This window comes from Aegilops tauschii, chromosome 4, assembly GCF_002575655.3.
Source record: "Aegilops tauschii subsp. strangulata cultivar AL8/78 chromosome 4, Aet v6.0, whole genome shotgun sequence".
NCBI classification, from domain to species: domain Eukaryota; kingdom Viridiplantae; phylum Streptophyta; class Magnoliopsida; order Poales; family Poaceae; genus Aegilops; species Aegilops tauschii.
In genome coordinates this window covers 284,382,098-284,407,722 of record NC_053038.3, presented here as the reverse complement: position 1 = coordinate 284,407,722, position 25,625 = coordinate 284,382,098, and positions in this window count along the sequence as shown.

Sequence of the window (25,625 nt, the reverse complement as noted above, 5' to 3'; positions counted from 1 at the left end):
CGGTTAGGTGCAAGAGCTCTACGTCCTCAGGTCCCGGCCCTCGAGCGAGCTCAGCCGCCGCTGGTATGCCAGGTCGCGATGCCGTGGTCAAGGCCAGGGGGTGAGGGCTGGAGAGCCAGTAAGAGCTCCTGAGTCGTGATGCTCAGGATCCCCCCTTTTAACGCGCAAGCGAATTGCGCGGGATGAATGGACCCGTGGCGGGTGGCGATCGAGCAGGTGATAACCATAGGCAGGTTAAACATGGAAGGCAAATCAGCTTGAGTAAATGCAGGAAGGCACATGCCACTGAGTCCGGTCCGAGCGGCTTGGGGATGATGCAGCCCGAGGGGCGCCCCCAGCAAGGTAAGCTAAAGACATAAGCAAAAGGGATGCATGCCACAGGGACGGACCCATGCGGCCTCAGAATAATGCAGCCCGAGGGGCGCTCCCAGCTAAATGAGCTTGGAAAATGTCACCTAGTTCTGTAGGCGAAGTAGAGTTGGTGCAGCTGAAGGCGTGCGTCGAAGGAATGACTCTTCACGAGCCACCGGGGCCCTGAGCCTCGGGAGGCTCTAGGGGCCCGGGAGGCTCCTCGAAGACCGTCTCCATTTCTTCCAGGACGGCGTGATACCTGGCCTACTGAGCCGCCAGGACGCGCCACACATTGCGCTGATAGGCTGACGCCACGCTCGGCAAGCCGAAGGGCATGCGAACGTAGCTGTGTGGTGGGCACTCGCAACAGCCCACGCGTGAAGGCCAGAAACGCTCCTGAGATGCGGCCCTGTTGAGCCCTGGGACGTCGATGCAGACACGCAGCCCAGCATCCTCGCCTGGATGGGGAACTGCGCCTCGTGAGCGGCTGTCACCGCGCACGGCTCTTGCGTCTTGCAGTTCCTGAGTCGTCTTGGTGATGAACTCCTGAGTAGTGGGCACTCCTTGCCATGTGTTCTCCTGAGGAAAACGTGCCGCGAAGCACGCCTCCAAGTGGTGCCCAAGCGCCTCCCTCGTGAGGTTGGCAAGGTCTGAGGCCCTCCAGAAAAGAGCCCCCGAGCCCTGCCCGAGGAGGGCGCCTGGCGCGCCTTCCTATGCGATGGAGGGAGGCGCGCCTGAAGCGGGCGCTGATCCTGACGAGGCTCCAGCTGTGTCGCCACCCTCCTGAGATCCTGCTTGGCGCAGCTGCTTCTTCTTCTTGGGGAGGGCCTCAGGAGGGCCCTCGCTTTTGCGGTCGGGGTCGTTGATTGCTGCAGCTTGGAAGGCGCGCTCGAGGGAGCACACCGCATCTCTCTCTTCACATGGGATCGTGATGATTCCGCCGCTTCCCGGCATCTTGAGGATGTTGTAGCTGTGATGGGTGACTACCATGAACTTGGCCAGGGCCGGATACCCGAGGATGGCGTTGTACGGCAGGCGGATGTGCACGACGTCGAAGTCGATGAGCTCGGTGCGGTAGTTCTTGCGCTCTCCGAAGGTGACAGGCAGGCGGACCTGCCCTATCGGTGTGGTGGAACCGTCGGTCACTCCTAAGAAAGGCTTGGTAGGCTGAAGCTGCTCATATGGCACTTGGAGGTTGTCGAACGTGTCGACGGACAGGACGTTGAGCCATGCGCCGCCGTCGATGAGGGTCTTGGTAACCTGCACATTGTTGATGACTGGGGAGCACAGCATCGGGAGGGCGCCAGCGGTTGCTGCGCACTTGAGCTGATCTGCCGAGTTGAAAGTGTTGGCGCATTGGGACCACCTGAGTGGACGCGTGGCCTTGAGCTTGGGGAGCACGGCGTTCACTTCACGAGCAAATTGTTTGAAGATGCGTTGAGAGGCTGGGGCCTGCGCGCCGCCCAAGATGCAGGCGATTGCACGCGGCTCCTGGAAGCCCCCAGCCCCCTCATCCTGATGGTGATCGTCGTTCCTTCTTGGTCGCAGCAGCGGGGGAAGACCGGTGTTGCCCTGGGGGCGATCCTCACGAGGCTAGTCCCTCTAGGCGCCCTCGCGAGGATGGTCTTGCCAGCGGTCCTCACGAGGCCTGTCGCGCCACTCCTGGCGCGGGCCACGGTCGTCCCAGCGTCTGCATCCACGTCCTCCTCCACGGCCGTAGCCTCGGCCGCTATGCTCGGGGCGTCGACCGAAACGTCCTTCGCAAATGGCTCTGAGCTCTTGACAGTCACTGGTGTTGTGGGTGTTCAGGTTGTGGAATGCACAGAACGGTCGGCCGCCCTTGGACGATTCGGGCTGATCCCTGCCCCGCTTGTTGTCTGGTTCTGCTGCGAGCACAGCTGCCTCCTTGCGCTTCACGTCCTTGGCCATGGCTTTCTTCTCCTCTATGCCTGCGGCTGGCAGCTCGAGGAGGGAGAGGCGCCCCTCCTCAGCTCTTGCGCACTTGGTCGCCAGGTTGAACAGCTCCTGAGATGTGCACAGCTCCTCATGGATAGCGAGCTCTTCCTTCATCTTGACATCACGGACGCCGTCTGAGAACGCGGAGATGATGGCCTCGTCCGTGACTTTGGGGATCTTGAGGTGAGTGTTGTTGAAGCGCTGGATGTACTTCTGGAGGGTCTCCCCTGGCTGTTGCTTGATGCGGTGCAGGTCACCCGCGGCCGGCGGGCGGTCGCGGGTGCCCTGGAAGTTGGCGACGAAGCGGTCGCGCATCTCATCCCAGGAGGAGATCGAGTCGTGCTGCAGGTTCAGGAGCCAGGAGCGGGCACCATCCTTGAGAGCCATAGGGAACCAGTTCGCCATGACTTTCTCGTCACCATTGGCCGCTTCGATGCTCAGCTCGTAGAGCTGCAGGAAATCCGCGGGGTCGAAGGTGCCGTCGTAGCGGGGAGGCAGATCCGGCTTGAACTTGCCTGGCCAGGCGACACTACGCAGCTCGGGGGTGAAGGAGCAACAGCCGGCCGTGGTTGCCGGGGCCCGCCTCGGGGGTGGAGCTTGGTCTTGATGAGGCCTGCGCGGCGCCACCGTAGGCGGCGCGCGGTCTTGACGAGGGGGCGCGGGGAGCGCAGGTGCGGCTTCTCGTGGCCGAGGGATTTCTTGGCAACTTTTCCCTTCGCGCGCGGGCACCAGACGTGGCGGATCACGCCGTGAGGCTGCGCGCCTTGGCGCCAAGGCGCAGTCTTGGGGCAAAGGTGGTGGAGGCGCGCCCATGAGCCACGGCGCCGGGGAGCCCCCTGCGGCGCGGACGAGCTCAGGGACGCGGTCGAGCCACTCCTCGTAGAGTTCATCGACTGGGCGGTAGTGCAGGAGCTCGTTCGCCGCAAGGAGCGCGGCCCGCGCCTCCATGGGAGCGCGGCGTGCATGACACGAAGAACCGGCCGGGGTCAGCGACGGAGTGGCGGTGCGGCCATCCTGCCGCACTGACGGATGCAGCAAGGACGCCTGTTGCTCGTTCCCCGCCGGGCCGGTGGCAGCGTTGGCGGCGGGAGACGGAGAACGACGAGGTGGCCCACCGACGGGAGCCGTCTGAGCAACGCGGGCGGTAAGGGCAGCCCGGCGCTCAGCTCGAGCGTGGCGAGCGTCCGCTATCGAGACGACGGAGCGACGGAGCGACGAATCGACGGAAAGGAAGCTACGGCGCAACCCTACCTGGCGCGCCAAATGTCAGATGTGGGGTTCCGGCAAAACCCTTAAGGTTCGAACTCTGGGGTGCGCGCGAAGTCTTTCCCTCCTACCGATCCACGCCCTAGCTCACTAAGATCTCACGGACGAACTCGACGAACTCGCAACACAGAAAGACACGAGATTTATACTGGTTCGGGCCACCGTTGTGGTGTAATACCCTACTCTAGTGTGTAGTGGTGGATTGCCTCTTAGGCTGATGATGAACAGTACAAGGGGAAGAACAACCTGCTGAGGTTGAGGTGTTCTTGTGTCTAGGGTAGGCTCTCGATCATATCAGATCAGGCCGAGCTGCCTCAGGCTGAGTTGAGATGCCCCTACTGTGGTGGCTGGTTCAACTAATATAGGCCCTGGTCCTCTCCCCAAATATTGAGCGGGAAGGGAGCCAACAACGGCGGGCGAATTTGAAGGGGGACAGCTAGTACAAGCTATCCTGACAAAAGTGGTCTTTGCCTGCGAAAGGCTCTGGTGGTGACGCCGTCTTGGGCTCCATGATGACCTTCGTCCTGCCGTCCTTCTGGTCTTGGTCTCGTTGCACCGATATGGCAACCTTTGCCTGATGCCTCGGTACTCCTCGCCTGTGCTTGCCTCTTTAGCACCAAAGAGGAAACAAGGACGATGCGCGCCCTGGCGCCCGCCTGGTGCCCGCCTGGCGCCGATCGTCATGGCTCACGTCACGAGAGCCTTGTGAGGTTTGCCCCGCCTTGATATCTCCGCTCATCGTGAGGCTGCCTGGCTAGGCCACTCCTGAGGAGGTCTTGCGTCGTCCGCCTCGCGAGGCTTGGCCCCTCGTGAGGGTCTTGGATGCCTTGTTGATGAAGATGGGCCGCACGGCCCGCTGACTTAGCCATGCCATGGGCCGCAGGCAGGCAAGTCTGGGGACCCCCGTTCCCAGAATGCCAACAGTATTTTTTTTAGCTCTACTGTATGTATTTCCGTATTTGAGCGCTCGCCAGTCACACACGACCTTATTTCGCCGAGCATGTGTGCCAGGAGGGCATATCCCCGACGGTTTCTGGGTCGTGTGGGAAGGACCCCCTATCGCCCACACTCACTTGGAGACGGTTCCAAATGCCGTCGCGGAAAGGGGTTTTAAACCGTTTGTTTAGGAGCTCCATGTACTAGTGTGTATCCAACAGTTTCTTCTGGGTATCCTATGAAGACGCACTTCTCCGATTTGGGTTCGAGCCTATCAGGCTGAAGCTTTTTCACATAAGCATCGCAACCCCAAACTTTAAGAAACGGCAACTTAGGTTTCTTGCCAAACCATAGTTCATACGGTGTCGTCTCAACGGATTTAGATGGTGCCCTATTTAACGTGAATGCACCTGTCTCTAATGCATAACCCCAAAATGATAGTGGTAAATTGGTAAGAGACATCATAGATCGCACCATATCGAATAAAGTACGGTTACGGTGTTCGGACACACCATTACGTTGTGGTGTTTCAGGTGGCGTGAGTTGTGAAACTATTCCACATTGTTTTAAATGAAGGCCAAACTCGTAACTCAAATATTCGCCTCTGCGATCAGATCGTAGAAACTTTATTTTCTTGTTAAGATGATTCTGCACTTCACTCTGAAATTCTTTGAACTTTTCAAATGTTTCAGACTTGTGTTTCATTAAGTAGATATACCCATGTCTGCTCAAATCATCTGTGGAGGTCAGAAAATAACGATACCCGCCGCAAGCCTCAACACTCATCGGACAGCATACATCGGTATGTATTATTTCCAATAAGTCAGTAGCTTGCTCCATTGTTCCGGAGAACGGAGTCTGAGTCATCTTGCCCATGAGTCATGGTTCGCAAGCATCAAATGATTCATAATCAGGTGATTCCAAAAGTCCATCTGCATGGGGTTTCTTCATGCGCTTTACACCAATATGACCTAAACATCAGTGCCACAAATATGTTGCACTATCATTATCAACTTTGCATTTTTTGGCATCAACTAGCACAAATGCCCGTGCGTTGCAATGGGAGAAACAAACTCAAGCCCCTCCCTACATCGACTTCTAATTCCTCATGCGTTGCAACAACCGTCACATTCACTTCACGTGGTTCAACATAAATCATGTCTTTACATATCATGTGGTGCATTTCCTTATTTATCGCACACAATAATAATTTTTAATGCAAATTATGTTAACGTATGAGGCTCTTGACTGAACATAAGCTACACACACTTCACTGTCGCCAATGAGCTTGGGCACTTTTCAGGTAGTAAACTATGTCATCATGTTCTTAGACCATGGCCATCGAATCATAGTACAAAAAAACCGACGAGAGTAAAATTATTGTTCTAATCATCAAGTATAAAAGAGAGCAAAAATTAATATTCATGAAGTTCATTCCCATTGGTTGGAAATCAATCAATTGTTAATTTACATTCACACTTCAAGCAAAAAACCTGACTTCCACACTGCTCTAAATAATTCATATTTCAAATAAAATTATAAACATGGAGATTGAAAACTGATTTATATATACCACGGGAAGTTGAAAACAACATTATCAAGAAGTGGAGTACAACATTAGCGTGTGCCCATTTATTAATGGGCATCTCTCCCATTAGATAGAACACGAACTTTATTTCTTCTTCTAATTCCTTTCTTTCCATCGAATTTATTTCCTCTTTTAATTTCAAATATGAGTTCCCAACTGCTCATAATAGTGGATTACTTCTTCTTCTAATTATTTTAAATCCATGCCGAGTCTTCGCATGCAACACGGAGTTTTTGTTCCAGCCTTCCCAATTTAATGAGAATGAACCCACCATGTCACCAGCCAATCAGCAGTCATGCATGCATCCATAATATATTTAGAGCCCACAATCAGTCCGCACATCCCTTGCATGTATGTTCCTCCTCCTTTTTCTTCCTCCATCCAAATTTAAGCCACAATCAAGGCATATGTTGCATCTCCGTCCTCCCTTTCCTTTTCTCGATTTGTTCCTTAATTCTCTTTGTTTTTTGGGTTCCCGAGGCTTGCTGCTAGGTAACTTGTAAACGTATATAAACTGGTTAAACTTAGATAAAAGGACCGCGGTGGGACTATTAGATAGCAAAACCAGATTTTGTAGCAAAAGTGTACATACTCGGTTGGTTGTCCAGTGGCGCACCCGTTGCTGCCCTATGTAGCTCGTTGCTGCTGCGCCCACCATCGCACGCCACTCCCTGCGCCCACCGCGGCGCCCCCACTTGCGCTGCAGCCTCCTAGCGTCTGTCGTGGCTGCTCCCTGCTAGCGCTGCTAGCTGCTTGGCGTGCATGGCCTTACCCCTGCTGGTGCATTTGTGCTAGCTGCTATTGCTTCTTCTTGTTGTGCTTCCACCACTGTTGCTTAGTACTTCTGCCGCTAGGTGCTGCTGCCGCTAGCTACCACTACCTCTTGCTGCTGGCTGCGGCTGCTTTGCTAGCTGCTGCCGATGCCGTACCTCTGCCTGCTGCCGCGCCTAGCCGCCGCATCAACACAGCTCCTTGATGCCCAACAAACCGGAAGACATATAAATTGCGAGAATTCGATGTAAAAAGGCGAGGTGGGACAATTCAATATGTGAGTCAACCTCTTTTATACAAAGAAAAGGATCTAGCCCAATGGTAGTGACGCTAGTTATTCAGCATGAGGTTGTGTGTTCGATTCGTTGCACCAGCACTATTACTACCACCTCGTTTACATTATGATTTTGTCTATGCGAATCGTAAAAGCATATTATGACTGGACGAAAGCGTATTGTGATGGTGAACCCACGGAGTCAATCCGTGCTTTATTATTAGGGAGAGATATTATGAATATGTGTATCACCACGATCGAGATTCAACAAAAATAGACCACTCTTCAAGGGTGCATGACCATAAAAGATATTACTCATATAAATAGAACAACCATTATTCTCTAATTTAAATGAATAACCGTATCGCATCAAACAAGATCCAGATATAATGTTCATGCTCAACGCTGGCACCAAATAACAATTATTCAGATCTAAAACTAATCCCGAAGGTAGATGTAGAGGTAGCGTGCCGACGGCGATCACATCGACCTTGGAACCATTCCCGACGCGCATCGTCACCTCGTCCTTAGCCAATCTTCGTTTAATCCATAGCCCCTGTTTTGAGTTCCAAATATGAGCAACATAACCAGTATCGAATACCCAGGCTCTACTATGAGCATTAGTAAGGTACATATCAATAACATGTATATCAAATATACCTTTGTTCACTTTGCCATCCTTCTTATCCGCCAAATACTTGGGGCAGTTCCGCTTCTAGTGACCAGTCCCTTTGCAGTAGAAGCACTCAGTTTCAGGCTTGGGTCCAGACTTGGGCTTCTTCTCGGGAGTGACAACTTGCTTGCCATTCTTCTTGAAGTTCCCCTTCTTTCCCTTGCCCTTTTTTTGAAACTAGTGGTCTTGTTAACCATCAACACTTGATGCTCTTTCTTAATTTCTACCTCCGCAACTTTGAGCATAGCGAAGAGCTCGGTAATTGTCTTATCCATCCCTTGCATATTATAATTAATCACAAAGCCTTTCACTGGTACGCATCGGTGCTATACAAACGGTTTTTAACCCCTTTCCACGACGGCATTTGGAACCGTCTCCAAGTGAGTGTGTGCGATAGGGTGTCCTTCCCACATGACCCAGAAATCATCGGGGATAGGCCCTCCTGGGACACAGGCTAGGGCCGTGTGTGATCAGGCGAGGCATCGAAACCCAATCATTTCCGTAGGTATGTACATCCCACACGGTAATCCGAGAAAATCATTTCCGTAGGTATGTACAACCCACACGGTGAATCCCAGAAAAACATTTCCGTTTGTATGTATATCACACACAGTCAATCCAAGGAATACGTTTCCGTTCTTATGTACATCCCACACAGTCAATCCAGGGAAAATGTTTCCGTTCGTACGCACATCCCACACAGTTTTATGTGTAGGCTCGTGTGTGAAAGGTGTAAATATCACACACGGTCTGCCTTGGTTAACTGTTTGCTTTTATCAACTATATCACACACGATTTGATGAAGAAAACTGTGTGGCATTGGGCTATCCATCGCAAGCGCTTTTATTGCTAGAACCATTTGCAAAGGTCCATGACACATTTAGCAGGTTTATTAGTTTACAATTAATAACTCTATTATTACGCAAATTCACATTTCATATCGAACAGCTGTTTGCCAATTTCATATCAGGCACATAAATATATTATAACATAACAGTACGGTAGCTACATGAAAACAACACAGTACAACATATAGCTAGTTCAACTTCATAAGAACAATATATTCATTTCCCTAATCGAGATCATCACGGCTCGTCTTATCCACCTCTGCTTTCAGTTCAGTAAGAACCTGTTTTGCACGGGTCAACTGGGCAAGTGCCTCCTCCTTCGCCAACACCATCTTAGCAAAGTCTGATTTAAAAAAATCTGAGCTCATTCTCCACCTTCAACTTTTTACCCGCATCTTCAAGTATTCTTCAGCGTTGACAACAATTTCTCTAAGCCTACGTTTGTTCTCTTCCTCATACATGCTCCAGAGCTTTGCTAGGCACACCTTCAAAGACTGTGGCCACTCTTGATCACCCACTCCAAGTAAGAACACTTCCGTTCATCCTATAATATTTAAAACTAGATCAGTAACAATTGTAGGGGAAATGGGTTTATAGCAACATACAAAATCACCAATGCTTATTTTGAAAAACTGAAGAAACATGTTAATTATGACATATCTTCTCAAAAAGATCAATGTGCAAATGAAATAATTGGTACTGAGACAACAACCAAATTCTAGAACATCAGAAGCTATAATTAACTACAACGACGCTACAAGTTCTTACTCATGTATGATAAATAATAAATTGAACATTTTATGAGGAAGGTAAATATAACTGCAATAGCATAGCGACAGTGTTTGGATGACAGCAAATTGATACTAACAGGTGTGTACATGCAAAAATTTAGTAACATAGAACTAATAGCACTAAGGTCGTCCACTATGTATGCCAAAACTGGGGTAAAGACAACTGTTGCTACATCTCGCACCGGTGCCCTGCACTGGCGAGCCGATGCAGCGGAAAAAAAATCAGGGACCCGGACTCCGGAGCACGTAGTTGCTCCGATGCCCAGTTCCTTCGTGCCATAAAGATTTAGTATTTTATTGCTTGGCTGCTCGGATGTGTGGACCAAAGTTGGTTGCACAAACTGCTGAAGCGGTGCCAAATAATTTTCTAATGGCACCGCTGATGAGATGGCAACAATTTAAGATACTAGGTACAAACTGTGACATTGTCTTACGATGCGTTTGGTTGAAGGTGTGGTATGAATGGGTTGGGACCGTGACAGTGTTTGAATCACATCTAACAAATGATTTGTAACAACGAAAGAGGGTCTAACCTTCTCTGCACATGCCAGAAACTTCCTCCCACTGTCCATAGAATCAAACACAACTAGCTTCACGCATGGAGATTGATGGTGACAACGAGCAGATAGATCTTCATCCACCCTGCTCCATTCGTTGCAACTGATGGTCAGCTACAAGAGGAAGAAATGACTCAAATCGACCGCTGGGTAAAAATCCTTCATTCCAAGTCATAGCCCGAGAGAGAGAAGAGAGGCATACCTGGGTGGTGAAGGAGTCGTCGCCGGAGGAGGAACCGCTGGAGAGGTCTTTGAAGAAGACCATGGCAACCCCGGCGGTAGGATGCGAGACAACGAGAGCGAGGAAGCGGCTATAGCTTAGCAAGGAAGGAAGGAGGAAATAGGGGAAATGTGACTTGTGGTCGGGGAGAAAAGGGGGTGGGGAAGGGGGCGGGGGTAGATATTTTGGTGGTAGGCCAAAATTTTGGAAATGTGGAGGGAAACTTTGCGCGCGGTGCCGCTGGACCATTCACTTTGAACGATTGTGTGCATCACAAACGAGTCTTCTGCTTTACGCGCATGGGATGAGTTTGATAATTCAAATTTTGGTGGAAATTTCCCCGAGTACGTCATTGCATAATTTCACATCGCTTGCTAATTTGGGCATACAAAAGAGCGTACAGCAAACAGACCACACTTACTAAATCGAGCAATTTTAGTAATTAAACAGAGCCAGTTGACCTAAACATTGCTCTAACAAAAGACCAGCATTAAAAACAAAGCCTAAGTACGCATAATTTTAACAAATCTGCCGCCGCGCCAGCCTATGCATCGACGGTGTGAGATGAGACGTTGATGACTTGTCTTGGCGACATGCCACCGTTGGTGGACTCCGCGTCCCCCCTGCTGAAGTCGACCACGTCCTTGTCCTCGTCCTCGTCCTCGTCCTCGTCCTCGGCGCCGCCCTCAAGGTTGTAGTACTCGTAGTAGTGGTTACGCCACAGCTCGCGTTGGTACTCCACCGCCGATTCCTCGATGGACAGACTCTTCTCTACCTCGACCTCAGCCACGCGCAACTCCTCCTCCCAGCGCTCCTCGATCTCCGCCGCCTCCTGCATCTCCAGCTCCCGCTCGGCGACCTCATGAGGAAGCAGGTGGTCCATAGCCACCGCCGCCTTTTCAGACATGGGTTGCATGCTGGAGTCCTAGGTGGCCTGGAATATCTTGGCGTGTGCATCCTCGATCTTTGCGTGGATGGCCTTGACCCGGGCCAGGCGACATCGGCGGCACGGACGGCAGCTCGAGTGCTCTCGACGTTTGCAGCCGTCGTCGCAGCAGCACCTGCAGCCGTCTTGGCTGCTGTAGCTGCCCTATCGGCTACCACAGACGCCATCTCGGCGGAAGCGACCGCGCTCAATGCGGATGCGGCGGCACCCTCAGCGTAGGCGGCCGCACTCTCGGCGCAGGCGGTGGCGCTCGGGGGGGGACGCGGCCATCGTACGGGCCTTCACTGTCAGGACCTCGATTCCAAGTCACATCGACCTAGCCGGTAACACCTCATATCACTTTGCGGCCTCACGCACGGTATTCCCACGGGTGTCGCCTTACCATGGCCCGGGACCGTTTGCGCCTTTTGGCTCACATATATGATAGTTTCGCTAGCATCCATATGACAGAGAACCCGGGCCGACATGGCTAGTCGTGAACCCAAAGCGGCACTAACTTACGGGGACAGGAATACGTGAATCAACATCGAACATGTCGGTCAGCAGCATGTGAATCCGGGCTGTAGCACTGGGCTAACAGGACTCCGGGAACCCGAGCTGTAGCAGGCTAGGCAGGACTCCGGATGTCACCACGTGACATTTCCCCGAAGGGACAGACACAGGAACGAAGTGAAACACATGTCGGCCAGTCAAGTGTCCGGAGCAGTAGTGCTGGGCTAGCAGGACTCCGGTGAACCGGGCTGTAGCGGACTACTATGGCTCATGGAAGCACTAGACTACATTTCCCCATAAGAGAGGCTGCTAAGGATAAACAACTAGATTGTCGGATCCCACAGATACCAAGCATTTCAATCATACACACAATATGCTCGATATGTGTAAATACAACATGGCATCACAACAAAACTCTACAACTCAAAGTACTTTATTTAAAGGCTCCGGAGAGCCATACATAACATGTTCATACAGATAGGGGTCACATGACCCGACACTCAAGTCATACAAACTTACAAGCACATGCGGAAGCAAACTTGTCTGAGTACAGACAACTAGAAAGAAAGAAGGCTTGACGAAGCCTGTCTATCTACATAGGCCCTTCACAAGCTTAGATCACCACCTGGGTGGCAAGTCACTCGTCAACGTCGAGATCTACATAGAACCCATCGGAAGGGGCGGTGTTGTCGTCTGAAAACAGTAATTAAAGCAACATGAGTACAAAGGTACTCAGCAAGTCTTACAACAGATCCTACTATACATGCACATTCTCAAGAAGGTAGTGGAGTTATTGCAGCAAGCCAGCTTTGACTCTTGGCTAAGCTATCCTACGAGACACCACTTGTAAAAATAGTTTTCGCACACGAGTCCACTAATCACCATCACAATACTCCACCGTGGATCCTCCCTCGTCATCCTACGAGAGGACCATCCACGGTACTCACACTTATCTTGAGTCTTTTAGTAGTAACCATTTACTTGTCTATGAACTGCATAAGCGACCAAGTAGTCCTTTACCGCGGATGCGGCTATTCGAATAGTTTTATACCCTGCAGGGGTGTACTTTATCACACATGTTTCCACCACTTAGCGTCTGCACACGACATGTGCTCGGCAGACTTCAAGCGAAAGCCGACGTGGGTGTAGACCACGACCTGACTAACCACACAAGTCTCTAGTCCAGGTTTATCGCCTATTCGGGTTCCATCCGCAAGGAAATCCGGCCGGGGTGTCCTCAACGGCCCCAAACGATGTGTGCAGGGTTCTCGAGACACCAAACGGGCAACTCGGTACACCGTGCCACGAGCCTACCGCATCACAGCCCACCCCTAAGGTCAGCGCTGCGCACGGCCTCCAGCAACTACAAACACCAGAAACTACTTGCAACTCCTGGACAGAGGGCGAGAGGGGTCAGTAAGTCGAGCGGGGTCATATTTCAGGGCCCAATGTGTGGTAGTAGCTGAATCTTAAATCACGCATACAGATCTCAGTTCTTAAGGACGGCCTCAATGAAACAACCCACCATGTACTCCTACATGGCCTCTCATCGATACCTTTACCAAATCATATTCAACACTTCACTCTCATTACCGACACAATCTTTCACTCTAGTTCATCACCCCGATGAGCCAGCCTGACACGACTCTAAGCATAGCAAGCATAGCATGGTAGGAAACACAAACATGGCTCAATCAACTCCTACACATGCTAGTGGGTTTCATCTAGTTACTGTGGCAATGACAAGTCATGCAGAGGAAGTGGGTTCAACTACCGCAACACACAGCAGTTTGAAACGCGTTGTCTTAATGCAGTAAACGAGAGCAGAAGCGAGAAGTTGGGTTTTTATCGAAATGGTCAGTGGGTTGCTTGCCTGGCAGAGTGGTAGTGGAATACTGCCCTTCAGTTGGATACTCGTGAATATCCTCGGAGGCAGAACCTACCACGAAGAACACATTGAACACAATCATCACAAGGCAATATGCAACAATATGATGCATGCAATGACATGGCAAAATGAGTGTGTTTTGGGCTAATGCAACTAGGAACAGATTAGTTTGAGTCCATTTGATTCAAGGATTCAAATGCTAACCCAAAGTAAGAGGTCACATTAATGCATTTACTTGATTCACCTAAACAGCAAGGTTAAAGTGTTCTAACATGCATCAAACCAGTACAGATGGAAAGATTGGATTTTTCTGATCAAATTTCATATATAAATCTTTGCATTTGGAGTTACATATTAATTTCTATGGTTTTTTGAAGTTTGTAGTATTTTCTGGAATTTCCTGTATAAAAATAAATCCAGAAAATACTTATTGCGTCAGCATTGCGTCAGGGTGACGTCAGTGGTCAAAGGGGACGGTCCAGGTCAAACCTGACCAGTGGGTCCCCCGTGTTAGTGTAATTAGCCTAACTAATTTTTAGTTAGCACTAAACCTAATTTAGTTAGCAGACGAGCCCCACCTGTCATGGACTCAAGGGGAGTCAACCTGGGCCCACACGGAGTCAACCAGGGTCAAACGGGGTCAAACTCGCCGGCGAGGCCAGACGCGGCGGGGCGGTGCGGGTTTTGTCCTCCGGCGACCAAATGGACGGCGGAGAGCATCTACGTGACGCGGGGAGCGAGCCGCGTCGTTTGGTGGCAGTGGTGGAGCTCGGGGTGGCCGGGAACGTCGCCAGCGACGACCTTGGCGGTCGCCGGAGTTCGGGCGAGGTCGAACCCGAGGCTACGGGGCACGGCGAGGCGCGTGGGGTGGTGCTACGGGCTCCTACGAGTGCGGTGAAGGTGATGGCGTGCTCGGAATCGAGCCAACGTGGATGTGGCCACGACGGCAACGTGCGGTGGCGGCGGCGGGTGCGGCCGAGCTCGGTGCAGTTACTACAGGGCGCGAGAGCGAGAACGGGAAGGGTGGAGAGGTGCAGGAGCTCACAGCAATCTCAACGGAACAGACGGCGAGGTCGGGGACGAGCTGGTGCGGCGGAGACGGCGAAGGGGATCTACGGCGGCGCTCGGTGAAGTCGAGCTCGAGGAGGACGAAGAAGGGCGCGCGAGCGCTCGGGGCTCAGGCTGCTCGACGAGGCGGACAACAGGGAAGATCTTGGACATGGCGAGGCGACGAGGGGGCGATGGTGGCTGCGGGTTTCACGTCGTTGCGAGCGCGGCTGCGTCGGCCATGGCGAGGAGAGGCGAGGGAGAGGTGCACAGGGGCGAATGGGGTGTCGGGGCGGTCGAGCGGGCGACGTGGAGGTCGACCAGCGCGTCCAGCGGCGCGGGCAGCAAGCAGGTGGCGCCGTGGCGAGCTCGCGCACGCCGGCGTCACCTCTCTACCTGCTCTGGCGAGAGGAAGCAGCTGACTGGCGCGGGCTAGCACAGTGCTGGGCCGGCCAGTGGCTGCCAGGTCAGATTCTCTCCCTCTCTTTATTCTGTTTTCTTTTTCCTATTTTTTCTGTAACTGTGTGGCTTTATATAAAATAGTTAGGCACCTTCAAAATTCATGGAAATAATCAGAGACTCTGTTTAGATTATTTCCAACAGCCCACACTTATTTCCAGAATTATTTGGGCATTTAAAATATTTACTAGCATTTAAATGCCCAAATGCAAGGTACATATGATTTAATCCAATGATCTTGTGATGACCTAGAAAATTGTGAACCCATTTTGTCAGAGGTTCTAACCCAAGACAAAAAGGGTGGACTTTTTAGAAGGGCATTTCAGGTTCATTGAAAATAATTTTAGAAATCCCTAGTTGTTTTCAGGGGGGTGCTGGGGGTTCTGCCATCCCCATTTCAAGTTTCTGGAAAAAAGTAAACATGATGCAACACTCTAATGCATGAACTAGCTAGGATGTGACATTCACGAAGCGTTTCCACGGTGTCATCTTTGCAAGATGGGGGTGCGGGAATGGGGATCGGGATTCATGGATTCGGGGGTTGCCGGCACTAGAGCAGATGAGCCGGCGAAGCTTAAGGAGGGAGACTTAAATAGACCCAGATATTTTCATCGCAAACGGTTCCTAGAAAACAACTGTGTGTGATGTTGTAGATATATTTTATTAGCTGTGAAAGATGAATTTGGAGTAAAGTGGCAACGGATGGTGTTTTAAATGAACGAGAAATTTTGTAGTACTAATACAACTGTCATGTCAAATTTTGGAAAATTTCAGGGGTCATTTGACCTTTTAAGACATTTAAGTGATTTTCTAGCCATTTAATGACCGTAATTGAAATTTGAACTACATGTACATGCAATAACTAACCATAACGGCTTGAAAACTCATATTTCGTGTACTTGTGTGTGATTTAATTAATTGTGCAGTAAATTGGAAGGAATTTTCAAACATATTGGTCTAACAGCTATGACACAATTAAGCATGGAGTGACATGGCATTTTAATTCCAAAAAATAAAAAAACAGAAACAGATGAAACCTTGGTTGATGTAATGTCATGCCACCAAGATGATGTGGTAAAAAATTGGCATGTTTGACGGAAGTTTGGACACACACCCCTCACAAACCGGAGCAACTCACTAGAAGGCTCGTCGTTCCGAGAGGGAACAATGCATGTTTGATGACGAACGGGAGATAGCTTCCTCTTACGGCCTTCAATTTTTTCTATGTCTAACGTGCACTACTACAACTGTAATGTGAAAGTTCTGAAAATTCTAGGGGTCATTTGACCTTCTAAACACATTTTACTGATTTTGTAGCCATTTAATGACCGTAATTCAAATTTGAACTACATCTACATGCAACGCCTAACCAAAACGGTTTGAAAAATCATATTTGTGTACTTGTGTGCGAGTTAATTCCATGTGCAGTAAACTAGAAGGAATTTTCAAATATATTTGTCTCACGACATGGACACATGCATACGTATCCATGGAGTGACATGGCATTTTAATTCTAAGAAAAAATTAGAAACACATGAAACCTTGTTGATGTAATGTCATGCCACCAAGATGATGTGGTAAAGAAATTGGCATGTTTGACGAAAGTTTGGAAACACACCCCTCTCAAACCGGAGCAACTCACTACAAGGCTCGTGGTTCTGAGAGGGAACAATGCATGTTTGATGACGAACGGGAGATAGTTTCCTCTAATGGCCTTCAATTTTTTTCTACGTCTAACGTGCACTACTACAACTGTAATGTGAAATTTTGAAAATTCTAGGGGTCATTTGACCTTTTAAAGACATTTAAGTGATTTTTTAACCATTTAATGACCGTAATTCAAATTTGAACTACATCTACATGCAACGCCTAACCAAAACTGTTTGAAAAATCATATTTGTGTACTTGTGTGCGAGTTAATTCCATGTGCAGTAAATTAGAAGGAATTTTCAAACATATTGGTCTCAACACATGGACACATGCATACGTAAGCATGGAGTGACATGGCATTTTAATTCCAGAAAATAAAAAAGATCATAAAAACATGAAACCTTGGTTGATGTAATGTCATGCCACCAAGATGATGTGGTAAAGAAATTGGCATGTTTGACGAAAGTTTGGACACACACCCCTCACAAACCTGAGCAACTCACTAGAAGGTTCGTGGTTACGAGAGGGAACAATGCATGTTTGATGACGAACGGGAGATAGCTACCTCTTACGGCCTTGAAATTTCTTTCTACGTTTAATGTGCACTACTACAACTATCATGTGAAAATTTGGAAAATTCCAGGGGTTATTTGACCTTTTAAAGACATTTAAGTGATTTTCTAACCATTTAATGACTCTAATTCAAATTTGAACTACATCTACATGCAACGCCTAACCAAAACGGTTCGAAAAATCATATTTTGGTGTACTTGTGTGCGAGTTAATTCCATGTGCGGTAAATTAGAAGGAATTTTCAAACATAATGGTCTCAAGGCATGGGCACATGCATGGAGTGCCATGGCATTTTAATTCCAAAAAATTAAAAAATGATCAGAAAAACATGAAACCTCGCTTGATTTAATGTCATGCCACCAAGATGATGTGGTAAAAAAATTGGCATGTTTGACGAAAGTTTGGACACACACCCCTCACAAACCGGAGCAACTTACTAGAAGGCTCGTGGTTCCGAGAGGGAACAATGCATGTTTGATGACGAACGGGAGATAGCTTCCTCTTACGGCCTTCAATTTTTTTCTACGTCTAACGTGCACTACTACAACTGTAATGTGAAATTTTTGAAAATTCTAGGGGTCATTTGACCTTTTAAAGACATTTAAGTGATTTTCTAGCCATTTAATAACCGTAATTCAAATTTGAATTACATCTACATGCAACGCCTAACCAAAACGGTTTAAAAATCATATTTGTGTAGTTGTGTGCGAGTTAATTCCATGTGCAGTAAACTAGAAGAAATTTTCAAACATATTCGTCTCACGACATGGACACATGCATACGTATGCATGGAGTGAAATGGCATTTTAGTTCCAAAAAAATAAAAAAAATCAGAAACACATGAAACCTTGGTTGATGTAATGTCATCCCACCAAGATGATGTGGTAAAGAAATTGGCCTGTTTGATGAAAGTTTGGACACACACCCCTCACAAACCGGAGCAACTCACTAGTAGGTTCGTGGTTCCGAGAGGGAATAATGCATGTTTGATGACGAACGGGAGATAGCTTCCTCTTACGGCCTTCAATTTTTTTCTACGTCTAACGTGCACTACTACAACTGTCATGTGAAATTTTGGAAAATTCTTGGTGTCATTTGACATTTTAAAGACATTCAAGTGATTTTCTAACCATTTAATGACCATAATTCAAATTTGAACTACATTTACATGCAACGCCTAACCAAAACTGTTTAAAAATCATATATGTGTACTTGTGTGCGAGTTAATTCCATGTGCAGTAAATTAGAAGGAATTTTCAAACTTATTGGTCCCACAACACGGACACATGCATACGTATGCATGGAGTGCCATGGCATTTTAATTCCAAAAAATAAAAAAATGATCAGAAAAACATGAAACCTTGGTCGATGTAATGTCATGCCACCAAGATGATGTGGTAAAGAAATTGGCATGTTTGACGAAAGTTTAGACACACACCCCTCACAAACCGGAGCAACTTACTAGAAGGTTCGTGGTTCCGGGAGGGAACAATGCATGTTTGATGACGAACGGGAGATAGCTTCCTCTTACGGCCTTCAATTTTTTTTCTACGTTTAACGTGCACTAATGCAACTGTCATGTGAAAAATTGGAAAATTTCCAGTGTCATTTGACCTTTTAAAGACATTTAAGTGATTTTCTAACCATTTAATGACCGTAATTCAAATTTGAACTACATATACATGCAAGGCCTAACCAAAACGGTTTGAAAAATCATATTTTTGTGTACTTGTGTGCGAGTTAATTCCATGTGCAGTAAATAAGAAGGAATTTTCAAGCATATTGGTCTCAAGGCATGGGCACATGCATGGAGTGCCGTGGCATTTTAATTCCAAAAAATAAAAAATGATAAAAAACATGAAACCTTGGTTGATTTAATGTCATGCCACCAAGATGATGTGGTAAAAAATTGGCATGTTTGACGAAAGTTTGGACACACACCCCTCACAAACCGGAGAAACTCACTAGAAGGTTCGTCGTTCCGAGAGGGAACAATGCATGTTTGATGACGAACGGGAGATAGCTTCCTCTTACGGCCTTCAAATTTTTTTCTACGTTTAACGTGCACTAATACAATTGTCATGTGAAAAATTGGAAAATTTCAGGGGTCATTTGACCTTTTAAAGACATTTAAGTGATTTTCTAACCATTTAATGACCGTAATTCAAATTTGAACTACATCTACATGCAACGCCTAACCATAACGGTTTGAAAAATCATATTTTTGTGTACTTATGTGCGAGTTAAAAAATCATCAGACGATATAAATATCTGGTGTTCAAAAAAGAAAATGTAAAGATCTGGCAAGACAACCGCCCCCCACACGATTGGCACTCTATCTCGCAGCTCGAGGTTCGGTAGGTGAGTGGCAGGGATCATTAATCAGACATGGTTCTGTATTGGAAACCGCCAACTATTATGTTCACACACGGATTTTGCTGTGGGAACCGTGTGTAATTCAAACTACAGTACTCGTAAATTCCGGCGACCGGCGTGTGTACTGTCCCCGTCGATCTAGATTCCGGCCGCCAATAAATACTACCTTGCTCACGTCGTCCTGCCTGCATTCTCATCTACATCCTCCCCTCGCTCGCCCTCTCTCTCTCTCAAATCTCTGACATGGCGCCGCCGGTCTGCCCACGCGCCGACAAGGAGTCGCTGCCCCCCGAGGATGCTCACTCGATTAGCAGCGACGAGGACCCCTACGCGCTGCCTGACGAGGTTGCGTTGGACCCCCCCCCCCCCAACTTTGGATTGGTTTTGGGGGCAGCACAATCTTTGTCTGTGGAAGTCTATACCGCCGGCTCAGAAAGCCAGGCAAGTGGCATTCAAGAAGGAGATGGCGGAGGAGGAAGCCAGGTACCAGGCGGCCTGTGAAGCCCGTGATGCCGCCCGGAAAAAGGAGGTGGCGGAGCTTTGGGGGCTGGCGCGTCATCGTGCCGAGGAGGTGTACGAAGACGGGTACTTCGCGAGGAAGGTCATAGGCATTGGGCGCCTCGTCACTGCGTGGAGGTGGGCCAATAAGCTCCAGCGTGCCACCGACGAGGAGCTCCGGTGGGCGCCCACCGAAATGGCAAGATCGGCCGCGCGCGTCAGCCAGCAAGAGGCAGATTGGTATGTCAAGCGCTGCGAGGCGGAGGAGGCGGAGTATTGCCTCCACACTGGGAAGACACCGCGCATCAGGGAGCTGCTTGCGAGGGGCTGCTGGAATACTGGCCCAATGAGGGATTATTAGTTTTAGTATTGTTCGTTTTCAATTTTATGCATTGTACCTAGTAGTTAAGTATCATCATGTATATGTGATGATATTATATATATATATATATATATATATATATATATATATATAGGAGTAGGATTTTCTACAAGTGCTTGCCATAGAACTAGTTAAGGGTTTCAACATTGTAAAAGTTCTCAAAAAATTTGAAAACAATACTGAACCGACACACCTATAATATAACATGATCCAACGGGGGGATTAAAAAAATATGACTGTATGTGTCCTGGACAAAAAACAAATAGTTCAATATATATTTATGTCGCAGTGAGCTGAAATGCTTATTATTTTTGCCGAGGACACATAGATGCATATTATGAATTCCATTTTCTATCTGTTTTTGTATACTAATTTCAATCTAATTGTTATCATCCACATATACAGAATGGAAAGCGTATATACACACATTGAAACAGAAAATATAAGAATGGAAAACAGAGTATACACATTGAAACAGAGCAATAAACAGAGCAATACTATGATTGTTGTGAATACATAGCTATCCATGTCGAAACAACTTTTCAAAATAAAACGCGTCCATGAGACCATGACCGGCAGCCCTTGCCTACGGTAGCTCTTGGCTCTGCCTGAACTCGTGCAGGCGTTCGTCCAAGCGATCGACACCCTCGTGGTACATCTGGAGCGCGATCTCGAGCTCCAAGTTGGCCATTTCATCGGAGATCACCAGCTCGAGGATGCGACGGCCATGTTCCTCTACTGCGCCCAGGTGGACACCTGGGCCAAGGAGGCGGTCAAGCCTACGGACCAGCACGTTGGCATCCAGCGGGTCGCGGACTAGGCGAACGGCACGGCAGGCGTCCGGTGCAAGTACGGCACGGCCGGCCTCTGGTGCAAGTACGACGCTGAGGACCTCTGCCCACTCCTGGTGAGGAATGGGGGTACTGACGGGACGTGTACCCAGTTGCGACGCCGTGTCGACAGCAGGCAAGTGCTGATGGATCCGCTCTTGCTGTGCGGTGCGCCGCGCCTCTCGCTCTGCGGCACTCCAACGGTATCGCTGTGCGGCGAGCCGCAGCCTATCGGCGCGGACGCTCCTAGCTTGCTCTGTGCCGCGCCATTGATCATGTTCTGCGGCGAGCTACAGCCTGTCGGCACTGACATGCCTATCTTGATCTGCGGCGCTCAAGCGCCATGGGCCAAAGGTCTGCTCAACCCTGGCGATGACGTGCATCACGGCATCGTCCATCGCGTTGCCGGGGAGCGCCTCGGCCTCGATGGGCCGGGGCGCCTGCTCATTTTCCTCGTCGACGAGGTTGATGGCAGAGGCGGTGCTTTGGTGGGTTGGCATGCTTCGAAAAGGTGGATGTGCTACAGGCTGCGCTTGTCGCCTCTGTGCGTCGCGCGCCGCCTATGCGCATTATAGCTGGGTGGCGGGAAACAGGTGAGGAAATGGCGGGAAACGGTGTCGTGTTCATAAAACGCCATCAATTAATGGAAACTTAGCATAGAAGGAACATCGAGCTAGCACAAGAAGTAGATGATGATCAGATGAACACAGACCACACTAGGGAACCCGTCGGTGATGAATTCATCAATCCCAAACGGTTGAATACTAGCAAGCGTTTGCCCACAACACACACGGCTTATTCTATCACAAACAGGTCGGATGGATCAACTGTATGCCACGTATCGCACATTGTCAAAAAGTAATGCGGTAGACCTTCTTTAACATGTGTTAAAAAATAAAAAAAATAAAAAACAAGGACCTCGAGGTTAAATTAACTCATGGGATGGGTCGTATCAGTCATTTAATTTGACAGATATGACCCATCCTATCAGTTAATTTAACATCAACACAACTTCCCATCCAGTCACCCATCTGATGGCTGCTCCAGCCCGAGCACACTTAACTTGAGAGTTTTCTTACATGAGCTACTGGTGGAACAGCTAGTCCTTGCTGATAGGATGCCTCTTCGCATCCTTATGGCTTATCCGGATGACCGCTCGTCCCCCAATGGCCAATAGATGTTGTTTAGACAGAGCATATCACATACGTCTTATTAGAAGCAATCGTCTGTGTTATTATTGGTCTTCGCACACATTTTTTATTACAGACCTGTTTGCCACGTATCACACACATCTTGTTATATTGAACCGGTTCTGGTCTCTTGTCTCAACGCAAACAGTTCATCCGAGTAAACCGCATGCCGTATATCGCACACACCTTCATCTGGCTGCCCGTTTCTTTTGTGTTGCCTAATCACAAACAGTTCATCCGAGTGAACCGCTTGCTGTATATCGCACACACCTTCATCTGGCTGCCCATTTCTTTTGTTCCTCCTCATCGCAAACAGTTAATTGAGCTGAACCATATGCCCTGCATCGCACACGCAACTAAAATCTGAAACGTGTTTGATGCATCCTCCATCGCAAATGTTTTGCACCTTTTTTGACAGTTATTTTACACCACCGTTTGCGATTATGGCATCGCACACAGTTTCGTCTAACGGTCTCTGATCGTACTGTCGCGTTAGCAGCAACCTACAGTAGTGTTTGTAGCTTGGTGGTAGTGATTGCGGAACTCTGTCAATAACACTATCATCCGGAAGATTAACTCCCAGTTGAGTCAAGTGGTTATGGTACCCAGACATTCTGAGTATGTGTTCACTGACAGAACTGTTCTCCTCCATCTTGCAGCAATAGAACTTGTTGGAGACTTCATATCTCTCAACTCGGGCATTTGCTTGAAATATTAACTTCAACACCTGGAACATCTCATATGGTCCATAACGTTCAAAACGTGTTTGAAGTCCCGATTCTAAGCCATAGAGCATGGCACGTTGAACTATAGAGTAGTCATCAGCCCGCGTCTGCCAGATGTTCAAAGCGTCTACATTAGCGAGAGGGGGCTTTTCACCTAGCGATGCATCAAGGACATAATTCTTTTGTGTAGCAATGAGGATAATCCTCAAGTTATGGACCCAGTCCATGTAGTTCCTACCATCATCTTTCAACTTAGCTTTCTCTAGGAACGCATTAAAATTCAAGGGAACGGCAGCACGGGCCATTGATCACATAGATATGCAAAAAGTATCAGGACTAAGTTCATGATAAATTAAGTTCAATTAATCATATTACTTAAGAACTCCCACTTACATAAACATCCCTTGGGTCATCTAAATGATAAGGTGATCCATATCAACTAAACCATGTCCGATCATCACGTGAGATGGAGTAGTTTTCAATGGTGAACATCTCTATGTTGATCATATCTACTATATGATTCACGTTTGACCTTTCGGTCTCCAGTGTTCCGAGGCCATGTCTGTACATGCTAGGCTCGTCAAGTTTAACCTGAGTATTCCGCACTTGCAAAACTGTCTTGCACCCGTTCTATGTGAACGTGTACCTTATCACACCCGATCATCACGTGGTGTCACAGCACGATGAATTGTTGCAACGGTTCATACTCAGGGAGAACACTTATACCTTGAAATTTTAGTGAGGGATCATCTTATAATGCTACCGCCATACTAAGCAAAATAAGTGCATAAAAGATAAACATCACATGCAATCAAAATATGTGACATGATATGGCCATCATCATCTTGTGCCTTTGATCTCCATCTCCAAAGCACCGTCATGATCTCCATCGTCACCAGCTTGACACCTTGATCTCCATCGCAGCGTCGTTGTAGTCTCGCCAACTATTGCTTCTACAACTATCGCTAACGCATAGTGATAAAGTAAAGCAATTACATGGCGATTGCATTTCATACAATAAAGAAACAACCATAAGGCTCCTACCAGTTGCCTATAACTTTTACAAAACATGATCATCTCATACAATAACGTATATCACATCACAACATGCCCTGCAAAAACAAGTTAGACGTCCTCTACTTTGTTGTTGCAAGTTTTACATGGCTGCTACGGGCTTCTAGTAAGAACTGTTCTTACCTACGCATCAAAAGCACAATGATGTTTCATCAAGTTTGTTGTTTTAACCTTCAACAAGGACCGGCCGTAGTCAAATCCGATTCAACTAAAGTTGGAGAAATAGACACCCGCCAGCCACCTTTATGCAAAACAAGTTGCATGTCTGTCGGTGGAACCGGTCTCATGAACGTGGTCATGTAAGGTTGGTCCGGGCCGGTTCATCCAACAATACCGCCGAATCAAAATAAGACGTTGGTGGTAAGCAGTATGACTATCATCGCCCACAACTCTTTGTGTTCTACTCGTGCATATCATCTACGCATAGACCTGGCTCGGATGCCACTGTTGGGGAATGTAGCATGCAATTTCAATAAATTTCCGACGGTCACACAAGATCTATCTAGGAGATGCATAGCAACGAGAGGGGGAGAGAGTGTCCATGTACCCTCGTAGACCGAAAGCGGAAGCGTTAGTTTAATGCGATTGATGCAGTCGAACGTCTTCGTGATTCAACCGATCAAGTACCGAACGTACGGCACCCCCGAGTTCAGCACACGTTCAGCTCAATGACGTCCCTCGAACTCTTGATCCAGCAAAGTGTCGAGGAAGAGTTCCGTCAGCACGACGGTGTGGTGACGGTGATGGTGAAGTGATCCGTGCAGGGCTTCACCTAAGCACTACGTGAATATGACCGGAGGATTAAACTATGGAGGGGTGTGCCGCACACGGCTTGGAACAATTGATGTGTGTGAGAGGTGCCCCTTGCCCACGTATATAAAGGAGGGAGAGGGGAGAAGGCCGGCCTAGGCGCGCCCCAAGTGGGAGGAGTCCCACTTGGGCTCCTAGTCCAATTCGCCCCCCCCCCCCCCGCTTTCCTATTACCGGAAGGGGAAAGGGGGAAGGAGAGGGAGAAGGAGAAGGAAAGGGGCGCGCCACCCCCTCTCCTTGTCCTATTCGTCCTCCTTCCCTTGCGGGGGCGCAACCCCTTGTGGGCTAGCTTGCCTCCTTCCTATGGCCCATATCTTCCCCCGGGGGGGTCCGGTAACCCCCCCCCCCCGGTACTCCGATATGTACCTGATACATTCCGAAACACTTCCGGTGTCCAAATACTATCGTCCAATATATCAACCTTTACCTCTCGACCATTTCAAGACTCCTCGTC